This window comes from Stegodyphus dumicola, chromosome 11 (genome assembly GCF_044657685.1).
Source record: "Stegodyphus dumicola isolate Sdum_Otavi_A_Nest chromosome 11, ASM4465768v1".
NCBI classification, from domain to species: Eukaryota; Metazoa; Arthropoda; class Arachnida; order Araneae; family Eresidae; genus Stegodyphus; species Stegodyphus dumicola.
The window spans coordinates 101,556,161-101,580,563 of NC_140778.1; positions in this window are offsets into that span (position 1 = coordinate 101,556,161).

Genomic DNA, 24,403 nt, shown 5'->3' on the forward strand with positions numbered 1-24,403 from the left:
TGATCAGTTGTGGCTGTATCATCAGCGAATTTAACTAATTTTGAATTAAGTGGGACAAGCATGTCATTCGTATAAATGCAAAAGAAACCGAGTCCAAGCAAGCTTCCTTGTGAAATTCTGCTTTTGATATATTTCTTGTTGAATAAGTGTTATTAATTTTCACTTGAAAAGTATGGTTTCTCAGATAACTTTTTAAAAGCTTAATGAAGTTAATTGGCAGATGAGCAAAGTGTAGCTTGTAGATCAATCCATCATGCCTCAGCTTGTCAAATGCTTTTTCTAAATCTAAAAAACAACTTGCAATAGTATTCTTTTTAGCAAATGACTCAGCAATATACTCAGTTATATCAAGGCCAACTTATACTCAAGGCCTGCCAGACTGAGCGAAATTAAGGTGCCCAGTTTTCAGTGGCTTTCACGAAATTCATCACTAGATGGTGATCGCATACTGCTACACTATTTTTTTATTATAATTTCTTATTCTAAGTATATATAATTCTCAAATTTTTCATGTTATAAATATTACTTATGTTTCGAAAAATTTAATTTTAATAAACAATTATAGAAATATGTAAATATTACGTTGTTATTTTAAAACTCACAGAACAAATGTGACTAAAAATCAAATCCAGTTATTATATATTTACTTGAGCACAAAATAAAATGTAGTTATGAAATGGTAGAATGAAAGGTATGACCTGTAATGTAATTATAATCAGACGTTGAAGTAAACTGTTATCTTTCCCATGGAGAGCTAGCCACACCCTCTCCCCTTGTTTACTTATCGTTTTGCCATCACATATAAGTTAATTACGAATATCACTTTTATATGCGTACCTTTAAGGCCTTTCACATCTACGCACGCTAAATATACACTATACGTTCTCTATTTGTAATGTGGCTTGTTATTAACAAAAAGTGTATTTTATTAAAACCTGCAGCTTTAACTAATAGTAACATAGGATGGTATATTGTTGCGTGCTATACTGCAAAATTTTTCCCCTTTAAAAAATTTTTACGATTGTATTTCAATAATTATTGCCAACATATAACTGTTGGACAGATAGCATTTACATCAGTTTCATGTAATACAGATTTAATACAAATACATAATACAAAATTTCTTAAACAACAGCCATCATCACGTAAAATTTTAAAGCTTTAAAATTCTTTTGATATGTTTCTTTCCCTCAGCTTTTGTACATAAACAAGCTTCTTAATACGTGTGTGTACGTGTGTTCAGCTTCATGTCATTTTTTCGTCTTTCTGAAGTAAAAATATAATTTTTTTTTATCACACTGGAGTTAATCTCTGTTTTCGGCATAAATGATATTTTAACCTATCATATATATGTATATGCAGATATATTAGCATCTCGTATAGAATATATACATGGATGCATTCTTAAATTTTAATTGCATTAAATTCATATATATTATTACTTTTTAGCTCTGATATTTGTTATCTTTGATCCAGAAACATTTGAATGCTGTCTGTACTAGCTTCAAAATTTTAAAGCGCATAACCTCATTTTAATTAGTGTGATGCATCAATATGCTGTGCATGAATTTGTGTCTACCTGGTTGAGTGTTTTGTGGTTGCACTTGAAGTAACAGTGATTCATGTTGAATGCTTATATATATATGTAATTAATAGAGGTAATGCTTTTTGTTTTAGGGAATATGGCTTTATTTTTTAAAATATGCGGTCAATGATATTGAAATTTTTAGTATTTAACACTAGCAGTCTCAAAATATTATATTCCCTCCTTACTGATGGATGAGTCCCAAACTAGTTGCTACATTTTAAGTAGGTGGAGTCAAAATAACTTTCGATGCAGTTTAGCAGATCAACATCAATAAAATTACACAATGTGATATAAGGGAATGTAACGCTGCATGCTAGATTTTCATTCTCAGTTTTTACTTTCCGCAAATGTAGCACTTATTTTTGGACAATTTTACAGACGCAAATGTAGAGGGTTCTCATACTGTTAAGCCACGCCCCATTTTGTAAGGACTATACCGCCTGTATTTCAGAAAGATCCTGTTTATGTGATTTAGGCAAAGCCTCGAGGGCTGTCTGCCTAAGGTGAAGGATGCCTCCGTGGACAAATTTCTGAGGCAAACTGGCTCAATTAGCCTGAAGATTTCAAGCGATTACTGATGGATGAATCCTTACAAAATGGGGCGCGGCTTAAGAGTGTGCGAAAGCTGGATTTTTGAAAAGAATTTGGTACTGATTTAAGGAGGGAATGCTTGGTAAGTAAAGTTGTTGTTGATTGATAACGTATCACCCTGAAAATTCTGCAAAAGTGCAAACAGAATCATAAAAATCTTCAGTATCTATAATCAGTACTCAAATGTAGCAACAAATTTGGCACACAGGAAGTATGTGATTCATTGTGATTAATGTCATGTTCTAGGAGGTTAGAACCAAGGCCAACTTATACTGAAAGTCATGGAAATGCCCTCCGCGCAGTCCAAGTGAAGCCAAAAAAGGGGGAAAGCATGTCCTTAGTAGTCGTGACTTAGAAAGATTGACGTGGTCTAACCACACCCAATTTTGTTCCTGGTAGTCGTAAAGGATCGCTGATTCTTCCCGTCCTCTTTCCTTTACTTTTAGCCATTTCATTTTATTTCTACATTATGTAATTGCAATAATTTCTACATTATGTAATTGCATCCTGTAATTAATGAATGTTAGCATTAAACGTATTGTGAACACAGAACAGTAACTATGTACTCAAACTATTTTTTTTATTATAATTTCTTATTCTAAGTATATACAATTCTCAAATTTTTCATGTTATAAATATTACTTATGTTTCGAAAAATTTAATTTTAATAAACAATTATAGAAATATGTAAATATTACGTTGTTATTTTAAAACTCACACAACAAATGTGACTAAAAATCAAATCCAGTTATTATATATTTACTTGAGCACAAAATAAAATGTAGTTATGAAATGGTAGAATGAAAGGTATGACCTGTAATGTAATTATAATCAGACGTTGAAGTAAACTGTTATCTTTCCCATGGAGAGCTAGCCACACCCTCTCCCCTTGTTTACTTATCGTTTTGCCATCACATATAAGTTAATTACGAATATCACTTTTATATGCGTACCTTTAAGGCCTTTCACATCTACGCACACTAAATCAGAAAACACACTGAGAGCTTGAAAGCAACTGAACACAGAACGTTATTAATACGTTTTACCTCACTTCGCTTAGTAAGGTAATCGTTTTCTTGCTCTCACGTGGCGTGGCTTATTTCCTTCCCCCGGGCTTCACTTCGTACTGCAATAGCAGAGACGCCATCTCCATGCATTCTAATCTCCTTGTACGTTATCATTAAAAGCTGTAGGTAATATTGAAATAGTTGGTATTTATCACTAATAGGCTTAATAAGATTCATTGTAACTAATGTCATGTATGTCATTATTATATGCTGTAGGTGATATTGAAATACTTGGCATTATTTTGAATATCTATAGTGCTGTGTTTACTCTTCAGAGCTCTAAATGTGCATTATTTAAAATTTTACTTTTTAATATTTCCTAAAAAAGTATTTTATTCTAATTAAAAAACAGAAAAAATCTTCAGTACCTAAAACCAAATCTTCTTTAGAAATACTTTTTCTCTTATGTATTAACAGATTTTAGATCATCATTTATTAATTTCTTAATTACATATTTAATAGTGGCTGCAAATTATTTTGTTGCACAGGACAACTGATATTAATACGATGAATATTTTGCACTGAAATAGTTTATGTTCTGAAGTTACCTGCTAACTTCGTACTATATAAATAATTTAAAAGTAAAACATGTGCTTTAAGTTACCCTTAAATTAGATAAGTAACTCAAATAAGTACAATTAAAAATAGCGTATATCTAGAAGCAAGCAGGAATTAAAATCAGAATCAAGTAGTTGAGGTTATATACGAAAAAAAAAAAAAAAAAAAAAAAAAAAAAAAAGATATGACTTGAAATTTCATGCTTTCTTTCTAAGTAAAAGTATTTTTATTAAAAAGAAATGTATAATTTCTGACTACTACAGATTAATCGTTTTTAAATTTTGCATATAGCAAGACAATTATTTGTCTGCGGTACCATTCTGCTTCTATTAGCGTTTTTTTTGGGGTTTAACGAATCCTTCGTTATCCTGTGAGTTCTGAGAACTGATGACCTGGACCATCGGTAGGGAGAGCGGTGTATTTCTTTTTAACAAATGTGGTAGAATGATTGCTATCTTCGCTAAGATTGCGTTTGTGATTTTTTTTTTTTTCTGTTTATCGGCAGCAGGCTGGGGATTATAATCTGGGGGTGTTAGTATGCTTCACGTATTATTTGAATTAGTTGGTTGACTTGCACTAAGTTTACTAGTAGAGGTCTTGAAGTTGGAGATTTATTATGAATGGGTAAATTTTCCTTAAGATCAACAGTATTTTTGAACATTTTCATGCCTACATTAAGGACTTCAGTGAGACTACAAATTTCTTCAAGAATATCAGGAGCGACAGTAACATTACCATTCAGAATTTGGTTACGATGGGTATTTAAGTTAATCCATAACTTATACTTATCTTCGGGAGTGCCTTTATCAATAATATCATGAAATAAGCCCCTATTCCTAAGAAAATCTAAATCCATAACACTAACCTAAACTAAACGAGGTCCCTATCGTAACTCGTAGCAAGGCATTGTCCATCAAAAGAAACCATTCGCTAAGAACTAAAATCTTGAAAATGCTTACCAAGAATCCGGGTACGCGACAGACAACCAGCCAAAGCAAATCCAAAACTCGAATCCCAAAAGCCCAAGCAAAAAGTGTCCTTCAAAACGTATCCGAAGAGGCCCACGATTTGTCCGTAATTTTATATGGGGAGCTTGCCGCTCGGTTAAAAGCAATTCAATTTTTCCATTCTTGTGCCCGATTGGTTGTGATTCAAACTAGATAATTTCTGTTCCGGTTACGAAAAATGCAGTAGCCATGTACAGTTTTGTACCAGTGCATACACTGTATTATTTTTCGTTAATAAATAAGAGTGGAGACCTTGAACTAAAAAATTCGAAGTTTTTTTAAATTTATGCCAAATAAGGATATTTGTAATACCAATTTTTAAAGAGTTATCTTGCATTTAACACTAAAAAGAAGATTAATAACGTGCTGAAATATTTCATAATTTGTTAGTCAAAGGATTTAATTATCCTGAAAAGTCGACAATTTGATAATCTATCAAGTATTAGGAATAACAACATTTTTTTTTTTTTGGTTCAGCTTTCCTTTACCAGAAAGGAAAGACGGAAAATTCTGTAGATTTTAATACAAATTCAATAAATTAAAAATTCATTTAAAGCAAACTTCCATCACTGGAATTAGGAAGTTACATACTCAAAAGTTACCTTTACTTTCGTTTTAATTTTATCAGCGAAAAAGAAACGTTGGACATTTCCAAGAAGAAACGGAGAGATTATTTGAAGACACATTCGAAAAAATTTATAAATTATTTAACCTAACTAATTCACTCGCAAAATTTATAACCAATAATCCATACAGTCAATTTTCAGAAACCAATAACAGCATTTAAGTTGTGCTGTTCAATTACTACCGCTCTACCTGACATAGGAATAGCAGTTTTTTCAAGAAATAACCAGGTAATTGTCAAATCGTGAATTCAGTTGCAATTTTTAAAACACTGAGAGGGCAAGAATATACGAAAAAACCAGTGAGTAGCAAACTCATTATAATTTTTTTCGTAATAATTATAATTTCAAACTGCGAATACAATTTTAAATATCGACGGCATAATGGAATGAAACCTGTTTTCATGCCAGATGCATTTCCTTCAGAAATCTGGGTAAAAGCGCAGAATAGGCTGCATCAACAAAGTTCAGTAGGAGGAGCTGCGTGACGTCATTCAATGGGTGGGACTAATCTTATGACGTCACAATGTAGTCTCCCACAGCCTGTGGTAGTCTCCATGGACCTTATAAGAAATAGACTAACACAATGGGCGGGGCGTGCGTCACCGACATGTCGGCAAGAAAGAGTAGGGATGATCTGGTTTACTTTAACATTGAAACCTATGGCGTTTTTATCACATAACTCTTTTTAATTATTAAATGTGTTAAGTTGTATAGTGATGAGATTATGAAAGCCACAGTTTTTTCCAAATAAGATTTAATATATCTCATTAAAGCACCTTTTTACTGCATTTCGCACATTTTTTTCACGCGTAATTCTTCTAAAAACATCTTTACTTTGGTAAAACGGTAAAAACACTAAGCACAAAATTTATGAACTTAATTTTGCGTAAAAATAAAGTAAAATTAAATAAGATTGATAGTACGTGATGCTTTGAAATAAATAAGTAAAATTAAACAAGATCTGATAGTTTTTTTAAAAAAAATTTAATGAAAATTTTCAGGCTGTGGTTTTCCAAACAATAATAACATTACAAAACGATCATATTTGTTTGATTATAGGATCATTAAATTATTAACATTAAAGTGAATTCGTTATTTTAATAATGCATAAAATTCGGAGCATAAACTTTTCTAAGCGTAATGAAAGGAAAAAAAAAAGATAAAATAAAATCTAGAAGCACTCAAATTTTATATTACGCCCAAAAGGAACCTTTCTTTAAAGTTTTGTGTGTTACCTATATTTATTGAATATCATGTTCTTCGCCCGTAAACCAAATAAATTTGAAAACAGCATATCTTTAGAATTTCCGCACTGGAGATAGAACTGTTATTTTCCGTACAGTGCTCGTTCTGAACTCGTTTTGTTAATCAAAAATTCGTTAAAGTTTTACAAAATATGAAATAGATTAAAATAAATTCGAAATTCGGCCGTCCAAATGCCCATGTTCGGTTGGAGAATTACATTATTCAAAATTTGATGGCTCTAGATACTGTCGTTTTTGCCACAGTGCAAGAAACATACATGTATTCATGCAGATTTCTTTATTATTTAATTTCTTTACATATAATACAAGGCGATAAAATTTGGTAACAACAATTTGCAAGGAGACACGGTCACTTATAGTAAAACAACGCAAAATGCAGCTTCGAAACTAACAGTCTTTCTAGGTGACCGCCGCTTTGAGTTAATAAATTAAATTAACAGTAAATAAAAAAAAAAAAAAAAAAAAAAACTTATGCAAAACTAAAAATAAATTTAAAAAAAATAGTCACTATAAAATACAAGCAAAATTAATTATTACGGTTAAATACAATTTTAATATTAGAATCAAATGTATAAAATTTTAAGGAGTCAAAAGTCTTTATCACTATGATGTATTATGAAATATAATTGAAATAAAACTCCTTTATAGAAATTGTGCTATAATACTCATCTATAATTTTAAAAAAGCAGCACAATTTAGAATTTTAAACAAAACTTAAAAAAATTCGTTTTTAAATATTTTAGTACTTTTTACTTATTTACACCAATAAAAAGCATAAAAATTGCAAGAGAAAATTGCTTGTTTGAAATTTTCTATTAGTTCAGATTTAAAATATTATTTTCTAAAAGAAGTAGTTACAATTAAGACACAATAACACGTCGAATAAATACTAATTCAGAAGTCAAACAACAAAAATCAGCGTTAATTTACAAAATTTTCACAGGACATCTTATCTAAACATTATTTCCTATCTTGTTCATTTGCGGTTTTGCAGCTGAAGATGATGGTTCGGTAAAACCATCGAAACTAGTCCTGTGAAAATTTTGTAAATTAACGCTGATTTTTGTTGTTTGACTTCTGAATAAGTAGTTACAAATTTCCTTACAGCATAGGAAAAGCTAAAAGAAATCCAGCCCTGAAAGCATGCAATAGCTTTATAATTATTTGAAACGTTAATTATGTTCGATAAATATCTAAAGTTTTAAAAATCAATCTCAGTTTCAAAAATAAAAATATGTAGAAATTCTAATTTGTGAAATGAGGCGCTACAACCAGCTTTATCTTTACAATTATACGCGCTGCAATAGATAACCACTGTCAAATTTCTGCAAGTCGTCCCTACTCCTCCGGATGTGATCAAGGTGACAGCCGACAATGCCTCAGACGAGGGAGAAAACCCGTTTGGGTTAGTCTATTTCTTATAAGGTCCATGGTAGTCTCGCATTTACACTAGGTGTACTTTCTATTTTCTCTTTAAAATAACAATAATAAATTGTTTATTATTGTAAATTAATATCAAATTCTTTACTTTTAATTTACATTTAGAACATTTAAGCTTAGGCGTTACTGATAATAAGTATAATAAATTGTTTATATCTAAAATTACCATGATACAGTGAGCGAATTCTACCAATTATTAAAACGATAAACAACGTCGCAGTCTCTAATAGTTGTAGAGCTTCAATGTTTTCAAAGATTTTTATTAAATTATTATTATTTTTTATTAATTTTTTTATACAAATAAACTATTTTTTTAAATTTAAATTGATATTGTGGAACATTTCAATTTTATCATTTTTACAAATTACCTTCTTGCTACGTAACGACATAATTCCTTACATACCAATAATTAGACAATTTTCATTATTTCTAAAAATTTTAAACTTTACATTAATAAAAAAAAGAATATTTTTTATTGCATATGAACATCATTACACAGCTTTCATATCAGTTTCTAAAATTCCTAGATCACTCCATATTCTGTGTAGGCATGCTAGATTTCTATGCATTAATAAATAAAAAAATCTTATTTCTCAGAATGAAAGAAAATAATATAATAAAATAAATACTACAAACTTGGAACACTAAGCAATGTTTCACATACGCACACACGCACATATTATCAATGAACTCATATTATCAAGTGAAATTACGATACCAAACACTACGTATTAAAATATGAGGCAAACGTTACTTCAAGGGTTAAAGTTTACAGTTTTGCTACTGTTGAGTCGATCGTCGGACTATTTATATATATCGTAAGTCGGAAAGCGTTATAAACATATCAAAAAACAAAAAATTAAAAATACAATTTAAATGAAAAATTATGTCTTAAATATAATTCACAATTAAAACAACAATACAAATTTGAAATACACAAACGATATGTTAAACATTGCACATAAATAAAGTTACATTACTCCTCGACATCACGCACAACCTCGTTTTCCCTTTTACACAACAATCAGTATTCGATCGAAAAACATCAAAGAATTCCTCAAACTCGGTGTCCATGTGCTCATTTATCTATTTTCACTTAAAGAAAAATCAGAGAATTGCTCAAACTCGGCATTGCGCACCACATTGGCTTCACCCATGTGCACATCGATCTATTTTCACTTAATAAAACATCCCAGAATTGCACAAACTCGGCACTGCGCACCACACTGGCTTTGCCCATGTGCACATCGATCTATTTTCACTTAAAAAAAATCCCAGAGTTGCACAAACTCGGCATTGCGCACCACATTGGCTTTGCCCTTGTGCACATCGATCTATTTTCACTTAAAAAACATCCCAGAATTGCACAAACTCGGCATTGCGCACCACATTGGCTTTGCGTATGTGCACATCGACCTATTTTTACTTAAAGAAACATCCCAGAATTGCACAACCTCGGCATTGCGCACCACATTGGCTTTGCCCATGTACACATCGATCTATTTTCACTTAAAAAAATCCCAGAATTGCACAAACTCGGTATTGCGCACCACACTGGCTTTGCCCATGGGCACATCGATCTATTTTCACTTAAAAAAACATCCCAGAATTGCACAAACTCGGTATCGCGCACGACCTCGGCATGGCGCACCACGTTGGCTTTTCCCATGTGCACATCGATCTGTATTCACTTAAAAAATTCCTGATTTGCACAAACTCGGCATTATGCGCCACACTAGCTTTGCCCATGTGTACACCGATCTATTTTCACTTAAAAAAACATCTCAGAGTTGCACAAACTCGGCATTGCGCACCACTCAAAATCGTCTATACGTCTCAAAACCGTCTCTCTACTAGTTTCATATTTGTTCCACAAATTGGGCACTTATACGATATTGTAATCAAACTTTTCTCCATACACTACTCAATAACGCTCTTTTTGCCTCTTCGCTCCAACTGATTAAAAAAATTCAGATTCAGATACTCATCCATTCTGCAGTAAGCACCGATTTTGACACACTCATCAATAATCAAAACATTCTTTAAGCAAAAGAATTCTTTTCTGTATTTTCAGAAGTTATTGTTATAATTTTTAACTCATGCATTCAATATTTTCAATCGTTTGGTAATGATCGTTTTCAATCGTTTGATATCTTAATAATACATTTGTCAGAGATAATTCTTTGCGTTAAATGCTAACACTACCACACACCACACAAAAGTAGATTTATAGTTAAAAAAATCTCGCGCAGAACATTATAAAACTACCATTTCAACTCAGTTAAAACTTCATTTAAGTTTTCTTTAGATACGAAGCTATAGCATTTTTTAAGGAGAGGCGTAACCAATATTAAGTCAAAAAAAGGCGTGTCCAAGCATAAGAGAAACACAGCATCGACTGATTCAGCCTATTCTGCGATTTAGCCGCTTGAGCCTGCTGCTCTTCAAATCTCTTGATCTCACTTCCATAAATTTTACCGACTCGTTCTGCACCATATGTCTTAATCAGGGCATTAAGTTGATTATCCAAAAAAAAATTTAGACATTAGAACTGCTTTTGACCTCTGTTCCTTTGGCTTTGCCCTTTCCTTTCTTGATACTGCTCTCGGCGACGAAATCTTCCTTCCTGAACTTTACAGGCATTGATCTAGTAGACTAGAACGATTTTTCAGATTCCTGCTCACTTAAATCATCGTCCGTGCCATCATTCGACGTCCTAAAGAAGGACATTTTAAATCGTACCCGCAGGTACCTCTTTAGTTAAAAATAATCACTTTAAAGTCACGATAAATCAGAGCTCACACAAAGTGCAACTTTCTCGCATCACCGTCAATCAAAGTATTGGTCGAATGCAGGTGGTGTAGATATACCTCTTGGTACGCAAGCTAAGATTAGAGTATTTTCCAATAACAGGGAGAAATCTGCACATGATACCAATGGCCTTGCTTTTGACACTTTTAATGTGGTTGGATCAGGCGAGTCTTTGCTTTAAAATTATGCCTAAATATTTAGTTTTTGTGACCAAAGGAACAGGTTCTTGGAAAAGAAAGAGTTCTTTAAAAACAATATGTTTCTTGGTTTTGCTGAGGATTAAAAGTTGCGATTTGCTAGCATTAATTTTTATACTCCAATTGGTGCACCAATCTTCTACAGCGTAAAGATAATTGTGCATTTTGTCGATAGCGGGATTTGCTTTGATAGATTTAATTGCAGTCGCCGTATCATCAGCATAACATGCTAAAAGAAAATAATTATCCAAACCAGGGTGCGGAAAGCCCGAGATGTAGAAATGATATAGCACTGGATCGAGGATACTCCCTTGTGGGACAATGGATCTTATGGCTATTGAAGTAGATTTTTCATTTCCTTGAGCAAAGGAGAATGTGCGGTTCTGTAAAAAAGATCAGAAATATAAATTCTCTAGGAAGTCCCAAATTGATTAGCTTGAAGATGAGCCTGTCATGCCAGACGCAGTCAAATGCTTTTGCTACGTCTAGCATAAAGAGCTCAAAACGTTGCATATTGTGGAATGCAGATCCAACAAATTCTACATTTCTTACAAGTAGAGGAGTTGTATTTATATAGGCTTTTCCTGAAGCTGTACTGATCGTTAGTTAAAGATAAAGAAATGGTTCTAATCTTGTAAGTATAAGACGTCTGTAAATTTTACCCAGGCTGGATAACCGACTGATTGAACGATAGCCATCAGGTTTAGTGGCATCCTTTCCCGTCTTGGGAAAAAGGAGGATCTTAGGCTGTTTCCGAGAATCAAGAAAATAATTAAGAGTGAGACAAGCGTTGAGAATACTGGCAAATTTGCTGATAAGATTTCTAGGCAAGTTAAGAAGCATTTTATGTGTAATATGATCACTTCTAGGAGCATTTTTTGATGATAAGATATCTAATAATATTTGTAATTTCCATAGGGGAAGTAACCTTTGGAATATTATGATCCGATGAAGATTAGATCCAGGAATAAACGTAGCTTTCCATCACATGTTTAAAAGCCCGATTCATGCGTTCCATAGTAAGAGTAAATTGCTTTTCCAGATATTCAAGAAAGATGTCAACTTTATCTTTAAGCGAGTAGGCAGTTTTAGTATCCGAGTGTATAGGTCTATTGTTAATGCTGCTTCTTTTTAGGTTTTGCAGTTACTTCCACAAAGAGCCATCGTTAATTTTAAGTTTGGATATAAAATCTTCCGTAGTTTCCGTTTTGAAGTCAATGATGAGCTTCGTAATTCTTGTTAATTTTGAAACTCTACTGCAACCGTAGTAGAATTTCTGCAAAAATTTCTATTGAACTTCCTTCAACTCTATCGAATATAACTTCCGATATATATAAGGAAGTACCTAAACAGCTTATCCTATTTTTTTATATTCATAGATTTTTTTCAGCAAATTTTTTCTCTTTTTTCTCAAAAAAAAAAAAAAAAACGGACAGAAAATTGTAGGCGCATATGCTCTTTTATTATCTGTAACATTGAGAGCGAAACAAATACGTCAATATTAACTTCACGTCCTAGTATTTCAATGGGTTTTCCAGCGAAAATGCTACACTCCCGAAAGGAGTATAACTTGAAATACAAGAAACAAACAATGACAACGTAAGAACATCGCAATTTTGGAGAAACATAAAGAATTGTTTTAATATTTATAGTGGTAAGTAATCAATAAAATTTGATACTTTCTATTCGAGTGTAAATTAGAAAAGACGCTCGGACAACCAACCTTATTTAATTTTCTTACATTTTTGGCATACTTTTTTATATTGGTATTATATTTTGTTTCCAACAAATTTAATTTTTGAACGGACAAAGAAATATAGTCACATTTGTGTTTTTATTGTCAACTAGGTTGCAATCTAAACAAATATATTACTTAAAATAAGTATCTTCCAGGACTGAAGAGAAGGGCTAGCTCATAGAGCGTTTACCCCTGAAACAGGCAGTGAGGAGTGATGACGTAGCAATGATGCCACTGAGCGCGGAGATGCAATTGACAAGTAGACATTAGCGTTTTAAATTTGAAGAATCAGCGTTTAAAATGAGCTGTGTGTGAAAGATAGCTATAATTTAGAAGAGACAATGTTATTGCAGTATGCATTTTACACTGAACATTACAAAATTTAATAGTACTTACTCAATTTTAAAATAATAGATAAAATGCGCTACTCTTAGCATAAAGTTCCTTTTTTTATTTGCAGGGATTTTTTTTTCTTTAAATGCCTGTTTGTTTCTAATCATTTCTTTATCTGAATGTTAACTAAGAGAACTGTACTACTGCTAAGATAACTATAATAACAGCTATTTAAAATTAATCAAAAAAATAACCTTAAATTGGCATAGTTTTAAACGTGTATGGTTATATATGGCAAAATTTCTGCTAATCTAAGTTTGAGTTTCAGCCTAATTGTAAATTTTACATTAGCATATTTTTCTCCCGATTCATTATAATAACATATATTTTTTTTTTAAATAATTTTGTAACTTAGGCTTACATCAATATTTCATTTAAATAAATACGTGTAAGATTGTTATCTTAATTTAGACAAAACAAATTTACTCATAGTACCTAAAATAATTATTTAATTTTTCAAAAGTGGGGGTTAAGGGGGCAGGTCTTCTTATGCCAATTACTTTAATATTATACTTTATATATATTTTATCTAGAATGCTAAGCTAACACAAAATCGAATCAATAATAACAGAGGATACAATAAAAATAACTGTAACAATAACTTAACAGAATTAGTTCTCATTTGAAATATGCTTTACGCTATTAACTTCTAAAATGCAATCTAGAAATATTTCAAATCAAAACATATTATATATACTTACTTTTTGTCTCTCGTTTCCCTTGACCATTAAATAATTTGGTTTTAGTTTGTGGCACAATTTAATTCTCTTTAATAATATCGACATTTAAAACAGTTCCATCTTCTAAAACAAATCCTTTATCTAAAAAGTTGTTTCTCAGTAATTTGAGCCCACCAGAGGCCGAGCGGTAAAGTCGCTGAACACTGGTAGTTCGGTCCGAGGTTCGAATCCCGCGAACGGGCTGGCTGCATGGGCGTTTTCGTGGTTTTCCCCATGTGTAACGTGTATACGAGCCAGTTTCCCTTAGAAAGTCCTCCACGAAGGCATCCCTCCCCTTAGGCAGATAGCCCTAGTGTTCTTTGTCATAATTAAATACACCAACACTCAGTAATTTGAGGCAGTGCGCTAAATCTGTAAAAACCCATATTTTTTTCGTTTGGAATACTGGATTTGGAAAATGAGAACTATTAATCGAAATCTGTAACTCTTTTCACAAAATAGTAGATCTTCCTAAATCAGACACTATTGCTTTCACTTCTACTCTAGATGATTGAATATGTCTTATGAGTGAAAAAAGAAGTTCTTTCTTCATTGGAGTGTTAAAATAAAAAAATATTGGTTGTTTCCACTGCGAAATGAGACCTCTGATTAAAACAAACTGCACTTTTTGAAAAGGACCGATTTTGGTCCAGTTTAGATTCATAGCAGAGTTTAGAATCTATGTGCATTTCATCGAAACTGAGAACGCATATTTTTTCTACAGAATTCAAATATTGGCATCTTTCCTTCATTACAGCAAGAACATCACTTTGAATTCCTGGACTACATTAAAATTTAGCGCACCATCTCTTTAATGTGCTAGTGCTAGGTAAAGGAATTCCCATTTTTTCTTTCCAAAAATCGTAGCTTTTAGATGACATAGCTCTTATGACAATGCAACGTGAAATATCTTCACTAGTCCTCCGGATTTTTTCCTTCTTTTCTAGCAATGCGTTAATTTGCGTCTTTGTAAAAATATGCTTTAGACGTTTTTCCAAATTCTCCGATGTGTTCTGTTTTTTCCTAAATTTCGCTATTTGGGATTTTAATTTCTGAATTTCCGATACAAATTTCTTTCTAGATGTCGTCCACCTTCTTTGTCGCTGAGCAAACATTCTAAAATCTTTCTTTTCTCTATTTTTCAATATTTTATTACAATTTTCTAAGGATATTATTTTGTTCTTCAAATTATCAATACATTCTTGTTTATCTTTACACTTAGGGCACTCAGGGATATTGTCACATAGGGCATTGTCACTTGTGAGTTTTATTTCAAAATCATTCACATTTGATTTATTATTGTCAGCTTCAATTTCGTTCTCGGCCTCAAAATAAATTTTCTCTGGGCTTAATTCGTGTAGTCTTTCAAAAGCACTCTGCATTAGTTTTTTCAAATGTCTCCGATTTCTTGGTGTTATTTCGTTTACTGCACATGATAAATTTACTTTCGGCACAGCATTGCATTTCAACAGTTTCTTTTGCGGCAATCCAAGCAAGCGATTTCTCATGTCATCTTCATAATCACTGCACAGAAAATGTTAGCTGCAAATTCTTGCGTTTTTCACATTAATAGAATCCTGTCTTCGACATTTATGTATCCATTCTTTCGTCAAAAGCAAATTGTCCTTGGGGAAAGCATGAAATACAATATCTCTTCCTTTCGTATTTCTATAAGTGTTACGGCACGTTGCTACAGCACAAGAATCCATATTACATAAAGGATACTTTAAATATAGAATTTAAAAGGAAAACTGACTAAAACTATATATACACAAATTATTTTAAATATTTGCATTATTAGAAAACAAATATGTATGATTAAAATTAATTTGGGATATGCGATCTCCAGAAAATCGTCTCGCAACTGAATGAAACTACAGTTTTAAAGGCGCGAAATCAGAGCAGGTGCAACAGAGATACGTCAGATTACTTCCGGTTTCCCCCTCAATGAGACTCGCGTCGGCGAGGAGTCGAACAAAGGAATGACCTAGCCCTTCTATTTATCCCTGGTATCTTCTACTGCTAGCCATACGCCTGCCAGCAAAGCATAATGTATGTGCTCCCTGGAATATTCATTCCGTAAATGTACGGCAATATTTATCAGTATTTCTTGATATACGAATACATATATAACATTTTACTAATACAGTTTTCTTGATTTAGTTATTTTTGGTTTTCTTTTTTCCTGTTGTGTCGTTAATCCAGCCATTTAACAAATAATAATAAATAAAAAATAAATAAAATTATATAGTTGTATGGCAACCTTGCTGGATGTATAATTATTATTTTCTTTAGTTGAGTATACTAACATTTTTAGTTACTCGGAATACCGGGCTTGGAGCTTTGAATTTTAAGTTAAATGCTAGAGTTGCTTCGTGTATAAGATCTTGGATTAGTTGTTCTTTTTTACTGATCTGGCGTTTTGACTTTTGTTGGGGGACTCTCAGGGTCTCTGGCTGCCTTCGCTTGTGGTGTGAATGGGACACCCCTTTTTGGACCATAAGATCACTTTGTGATCAGGCGGGTTGGGGCGTTCTAGCAAAAACAAAAGCAAAACATATATAACATACATAATACATATATTATCTGTATAACAACCTTTTCCTTTCAGTTTTTTGTCACGATTTTCGCAACTTATTTTTAAATAGAAAACTACGAACTTGAAGTGAAACGTTTATATCTATTGTAATCTAAAGAAAGGAAACCGGAATTCTGAAAAGTATCTTAGTTGCTAAAAATTTTCATTTTGTAATGCTACCAATAATTCTAACTTTGTGAACGTAGGCCTTAAGAGTTGTCTCAAAGAATGTGTCTAGTTTCTGAACAGATATGCACTTTTCCAATCTCAGATATACCACGGAGTATAAAATTATACTCCGTGAGATATACTAAAGACAAAATTGTTCAGTTGAGTTCAGTGGGTTGGCTTGGGTAGCATATAGAAGATCCCCTTTGACTGCCGCTTTTGAAAATGTGCCCTAAGGCGTTGGTAAATCTAAGAAAATAAAGGAGATGAACTCCACGCCAACTGGCGAAGTTAGAACATGTGCTTGAGGCACGAAAGTTGGAAAATTTTGAAGAAGTGAGCATCTGGTCAAAGCATCGGTAGGCGTTCGAGCCTGAGAAACTTCCCGTGAGATGAGTTGTGATACGTCGAGGCCAGTCACGTGGGTACCCAAGTAATACTAAGAGGAACCGCTTGATGTTGAAGTTAAAGGGAGAAAAAGAGATTAAGTTCGAATGTTTCTTCGATTCGCATCGGACGATGCAAGTTAGCGTCTTCTGCAATTCGCTCAAATAATGGCATTAGCTGATCGGAAATCGGCTGCGAGCTTCTCCGACGTTGATTTTGCAGTTCTTACCTTTTCTACATGACTTATGATGGTGCTTTAAAAAGTTGTTTATCTTCGGTTCTTGAATCAATTCTATGGCTTGTTTGAACTTCTTCGGGGGTGGTTTCATTCATTTTGACCTTTCTCACTGTAGAGAGTTTTCAGCTGAGTTTGATTTTTTTCTTCATCTGATACAAGTTGGGGGAAGTCTGGGGAAGTAGAAATCGGTGCCGCTGGCTTGGGTTGTGGCTTCTTAGTTTCATAACGTTTTTTATATTCCGGGCAACCTCTGTATGACGAAATGTGCTGTTGTTTGCAAAAAATGCTTTGAGAGGACAATTTTCACTTCTGTGCTGCTGTCCGCATTTACAACATCTTTCAATATTTGAACATAGATGCTAACTATGTCCATATTCTTGACACCTATAACATTGTGTCACTCTCTTCTTAACTGCATACTTTTCAGTCTTAACATTAACGCTAAACATGTTCTTTAGGTGATGTATTGCATGTTCCTCTTTAGTCTTATCAAGCTCCAGAAAGAATATCGGAAATTTTTCCACGATTTGTCTTTTGCGTCTTGTGAATTGCTTCACTCAGTTGGGAATATCCTTCTTTCGAGATCAGCAAGGATAGCTTCCTCTTCATGGTAGACGGCAGATTTTTCAATACTACTTTAAAGGGTTTCTCATTGATCAGTTGGAACGTGTGAAACGGAATATTTCTTTTCTGCAGTATGGCTGTTGCATTTCTGTAATCATCTACCGACTTAAGGTTGACATAAAGCAGTTTCCTTTTCATTTCGCCTTCGAATTCTTCGTTACAAGTCTTTAGAAGTATTTCTTAGACTTAGACTCTATAATTTACCGAGCTACTAACTAGAAAATCTCAGATGAAAAAACGGAGAAAAGGGGAAGAAGAGAAGTACCAAAAGGAGCAAGACAATCCAATCGGACAAGTTCGCAAAACGTGACGAGCGATCATAGCTTTCAAGGATGACCCAAGACAATGCAAATCAATGACAACAGTATGAGAAGATACACTACAGCAATGGTTCCAATGACAAATTCAAATACAACTAAACAACCTCAATCAATAGTGCTAAATACAACAGAACACAATACAACTATACAACACAATTTAATACAACTATTCAACGCAATACACTACAGCAACTCAACAACAACCTATTTACAACACTACTATACCATCACAATGTGAAAAATCTCACAGCATTAGTTTTATCACTCTCCAACAACAATATTCAAGTTACAGAAGAGCTTCAATCAAAATAAGATGCATTGGAAGTATAAACAGCTGCCAATTGAGGAGCTAAGTGTATAAGTTGTCGTCTCCTCCCATGAAGGTGTGAGCTGCAAGTGGTCTGAGGCTTCTATCTTCGAAGAGATTTTCATAATTAAAGACTTGGGAGTAATTAACAAAGTCACATTGCAGAGCTTTGTTGAAGAATTTTTCATTAGATCTTCTGATGTAATCTGGAATCATCTCAAGTTTTAAGTCTCTGTGTAAAAGTTCATTGCGGATAAGATAGTGTGAATCACTAATAATGCGCAGAAATTTGTTTTGCACTACTTATAATTCATGCAGTTGAGTGACCGTGTTCCAAGCAGGAGCAGCATAACAAAGTATCGGTCGAATGCAAGTGGTCTATATATGTTTTTTGGTACGCAAACTAAGATTTGAATATTTTACGATGACCGGGAGAAATCTGCATATTATGCCCATGGCTTTGCTCTTGACACTATTAATATGGTTAGATTATGTGAGCCTTTGGTTCAAAATAATTCCTAAATATTTGGCCTTTGTAACCAAAGGAACAGCTTCCTGAAAAAGGTAGAGATCTTTAAAAGCAATGTTTTTCTTAGTTTTGCTAAGAATTCAAAGTTGTGACTTACTAGCATTGATTTTTACTCGCCAATTTGTGCACCAGTCTTCTACGGGATAGAGGTAATTGTGTATTTTGTCTATTGCATGATTAGCTTGGATGGATTTAATTGCAATCGCTGTATCTTTGGCATAACATGCTAACAGAGAGTAATTGTCCAAACCAGGGTGAGGAAAATCTGATATGTAGAAAAGATATAACACTGGACCGAGAATACTTCCTTGTGGAACGCTGGATCTTATAGGTCTTGGATTTTTTATTTCCTTGAACGACGAAGAAAGTGCGGTTTAAGCTGATAAGCTTGGAGACGAGCCCCTAATGCCAGACGCGGTCAAAGGCTTTTGCCACGTCCAGCATAATGAGCGCAACACTTTGCTTGTTATGGAATGCAAATTCTACTATTCTTACTAGTTTTCGTGTAGTACTGAGGTTTTTTCTGAATCCGTACTGATTATTAGGTAGCAGGTAAAGAAAAGGTTCCAATCTTGTGAGAATAAGTCTTTCATAAATTTTACCAAGGCTGGATAACAAACTGATTGGACGATAGCCATCAGTCTTGGTCACATCTTTACCCGGTTTGGGAAAAAGAAAGATCTTGGCCTGCTTCCAAGGATCAGGGAAATAGTTGATAAGCTTGGAGACAAGCGTTGAGAATACTAGCAAATTTACTGATAAGATTTCTAGGTAAGGGTTACGAAGCATTTTATTAGTAATTTGATCACTTCCAGGAGCTTTTCTGATGTTGAGATATCTAATAATGTTAGTAATTTCCATAGGAGAAGTAAGCCTTGGAATGTTATGAGCCGAGGAAGAAGGAAGCCAGGAATACACATTGCTTTCCAGAACATCTTTAAAGGTTTGGTTCATGGACTCCTTATTAGGAGTAAACTGCTTTTCCAGGTATTCAGCGAAAATATCAACTTTATCTCTAAGTGAGTAGGCAATTTTAGTATCCGTATGAATAGGTCGATTGTTAATACTACTTCTTTTAAGATTTTGAAGATACTTCCACAAAGAGCAATCATTAATATTTAGATATAAAATCTTCTCTTGTTTCCTTTTTAAAATCAGTGATAAGTTTCTTGATTCTTCTATTAAATATATTAATTTCGCTTTTTAGGGCAGGGTCCCAATTACGGTGCCAATGTTTCAACATTCTGTTTCTTTCTTTGATGAGGTCTCTGATATTGCTTGGGAGACGAATATTATTGTTAGTTATTAAAACCGTAACAGTAGCATCTCTGAAGGCTCTCAATATACTGTCCGTGAAGATTTGTATAGCAAGTGGAAAGCAAACCGAAGACTGGTGGATTGTGAAAGGTAATCCAATCAGTGTTACTTCTGGTAATAGGAGAGTCTTCTTTTGAAACACCAAGGGAAGCAATAACTGGTACGTGATCAGAAGTAAATGTTCTACCTTGACTTCTAAGGAAATAGGGATAGAAGTAATAAGGATGATATCCAGGATGTCCAAGTGATTTAGTATAACTGGACGATAAGTAGCTTCAGAAGGGACATATAATGCAATTGGGTGATTGCAGATGAAATTATGCAATATAGGTCCATTGGTGTTAGATCGTCGACAACTCCATTCTAGGTGCTTGGCATTCATGTCTCCTGCAATAATAACTTCCTGGTCTTCGGGAAGTAAATTTTTTATCATATTTTCATATCGTCGGGGGCGTGGTGGATTATAAATAGCTGTAAAATGAATGGTGTTGGTTATGGGGTATTAAATTATGGCAAAGCACACTAGGGCTATCTGCCTAAAGGGAGCGATGCCTTCGTGGAAGACTTTCTAAGGGTAACTGGCTCGTATACACGCTACACATGGGGAAAACCATGAAAACGCCCATGCAGCCAGCCCGTTCGCGGGATTCGAACCTCGGACCGTACTACCAGTGTTCAGCGTCTTTACCGCTCGGCCGCTGGTGGGCCATGTAAAATGAATGGTACCAAAATTCGGAAGTGTAACGGCAACAGTCACACTTTCATAGCCAGTCGAAGTGTTTGTAGAGACTAGGCATGATTGAAGAGAATTTTTAACTAGGATTGCAGCTCCTCCTCATGGTTGGGAAAGTCTATCACCTCTGTAGGTGCAATTGTTGGATACATACAGTCTACCAGCAGGAATGACATGAGTTTCAGAGATCATCCCCATATATATCTCCGATATTATATTCTGTAAGAAAGTCCGAAAGTTCATCAATATTGTTTATAATGTCTGCAGCATTCCAATAACAAAGTTTAAGCGAATGTGACATATTGAACCTGCTGGTCGGTGCTAGTATCATCTGATCTTGTATTTGCAGCATTTTGACGAATGTTTTGTGCAAGGAGATAGATTCCTGAATTTTTCAGGAAAGTAACCAAAGTGTCCTCAAAGGTCTTTTTTGCTTCTGCTGTGAGATTGGGTAAAGGACTATCATTTGTTTTGATGGCTTCTGGGAAAGACTTATTGATAATATATATATCAGCATATAACACGATTTGATCTTTTATACCTGCTTCGGGAACTTTTCACATCCTTTAAATGATGCAGTATTTTCCAAATCACAATTTGCGCACTTTTCTGGTGCATTCTTGTCTTTTTGGCAGGTTCTGGATTCATGTTTATCTCCATTTTTAACTCATTTGTTGTCATTATGGTAGGCTGCATGTCAGTGATGAAATCCGTGACATCGGAAGCACTGGACTGGACCAGTGCGTGCTTTGTAAGGTTCGACTTTAATGTGTTTAATGTTTTTCGTTCCTTTGGAAATTTTCTTGGATTTTTTCTGGTTTTTGTAAGGTGATGAGAAATACTGGATATTTTTTGACTTCACCCTTAAATCTTCTAGAAAGCTGAGTGACACTAATTGCTTGGTAATTTTTACTGATAAGTTCTTGTTTAATTTCTTCTGGATCAGTATCCAAGGTTAAGTGTCTGATTTTTTGCACTTCCCAGGCATGCAAAGAGTTCCATGCGGAGCCTAGTATTAGAAAATTCCTGATTGAGCTTCCTCTGAGGGGAGAAATAACAGGGAGAAAAGGGGATATGGCGCAATTTTCGCCTGGGCTCAGGAGCTGACGCGAGCTATTTGCAGCACTGGTCCAAACAAGAACAAGTCCAAAGTAATTACTCCTAAAAGTGCATAAGATGCTCGTAGTCTGCTGGCACTTCACTGTGATTGGTCTAATTCTAGATTGGAATTCTTGCCAGAAGAGATTATGTGGAAAAATGCACACGGAGCGTCAGTAACGACTGACGAGTAACACTTAATTATTGGCTTGCCTAATTAAATGTGCAGCATAAGGTCGGATTAGCAAATCGTCCGGGATGATTTCATATCTTAGAATATACTCAAATTTAGCTGTACTGTTGGTCTTTGCTTTCCTGAAAAAGTTTCCATTTATCTTGGATAAGTAGTCTTTGATAAAATCAATATGAAGGTCGCGATGTAAATCTTCATTTCAATTATATTATGGAGCGTCCGTGATGGTTCTCAAGATCTTATTTTGCTTAACTTGCAGCCGGTGAATATCACTTGCCTTAGCACTTGCCCAGGCCGGGGAGGCATATGCGATAACAGGCCTGACAATTGCAGTGTAAAAACTTCTTTTGCGTGCAAGGTTTAATCCAGAGTCCTTAGAAAGTAGTGGGTAAAGCTTTTTAACAATGCCATACGCTTTTCCACACACACTGTTTATGTGTGCATTCCAGTAAACGTTCAATTTAAAATGACTCCTAGGTATTTTGCCGTACTTACAGTAGGGACTATTTCCTGAACAGCATAGCATTACAGATGACGGGGGTCTGTGGTCTTGAATTTTCTGATAACTATTGACTTCTCCGGGTTGATCTGAATTTTCCATCGTTGACACCATGATCAAGAATAATCTGCTGAATTTTTCCTAAGGCGTAGTTTAGTCGTCTGGACTTCGCGATGATGGCGGTGTCATCAGCGTAGCATACTAACATAATATTGGGGTCTTGTCTGAATTTTGGGAAGTCATTTACGTACAAAATATAAAATATTGGTCCAAGGATATTTCCTTGTGGGATACCAGAGTAAATTTGATGTGGGTTTGAACTGGAATCTCCTTGCCGCACTGAAAAAGTCCGGGAGTTCAAAGATGAGTTGAGGATGCGAATAACTTCCCGAGGAAAATTCAAATTGATGAGCTTAAAAATAAGTCCTCTATGCCAGACGCGGTCAAATGCTTTTGCCACGTCTAGCAGGAGGATAGCTGCACTATTTTTGTTATGTAAAGCTGCTCCAATATATTCAGTGATTCTGACTAACTGATGAGAAGTGCATAGTCCTCTTCGAAAGCCATGTTGTTCGTCCGCCAGAATTTCGAGGAAAAGTTTAATTCTATTGTATATGATTCTTTCAAGAATCTTTCCCAGTGTCGACAGGAGGCTAATTTGTTTGTAACTGGCCGGTTCATCTTGAGGCTTTCCTGGTTTTTGTATCAGAAAAATGTTTGCATGCTTCCACGGGGTTGGAAAATATGAATGCATCAAACAAGCATTGCAAATGCTAGTCAGCTTGGTAATTAGACAGCGGGGCAGGTTCACCATCATTCTGTTCTTCATTTTATCACTTCCAGGCGCCTTTTTTGAGTTGGTGTGCTTGATGATATCTTTTATTTCTAAAGGAGTAGTTAACTTAATCGTGTTGTTCGGTGTGCTAATCTCAAGCCATCGTTGAACAAAGTTGTCAATATCAAAGTCATTATTATTCGGCATTACATTCGGAGTGAACTGTTCGCTCAGATGCTTTGCGAAAGCGTCCGCTTTTTCCTGATCGGTATATGCAAAACCGTGTTATGTTTTGATTGGCTGAGAATAATGATAGACTCTTTTCAGGTTCCGAGCGAAGTTCCAAAATGAACAGTCATTCAGATTTAGAACAGAAGATGACTTTATTTGAGTGGCATTTAAAGGATGAAATTGTGCGTTTTCCGTTTACCAATTGTTCTGTCTCCCTTAAGTTTTTGTTCGGCTTCATTACCTGAACTATCACTTTCCTGGTCTAGTGGAATTTCTTTTAAAGTATTGACATTAGTTTTACTGGCTGAACCTTTATGTCGTTTACGCTTGACTATTTTCCATTCCCTAATAACAGAAAGGGAAGGAGTTTCTTATTGTGGATGTTTTAGCGAGGCTTCGGTTTCGT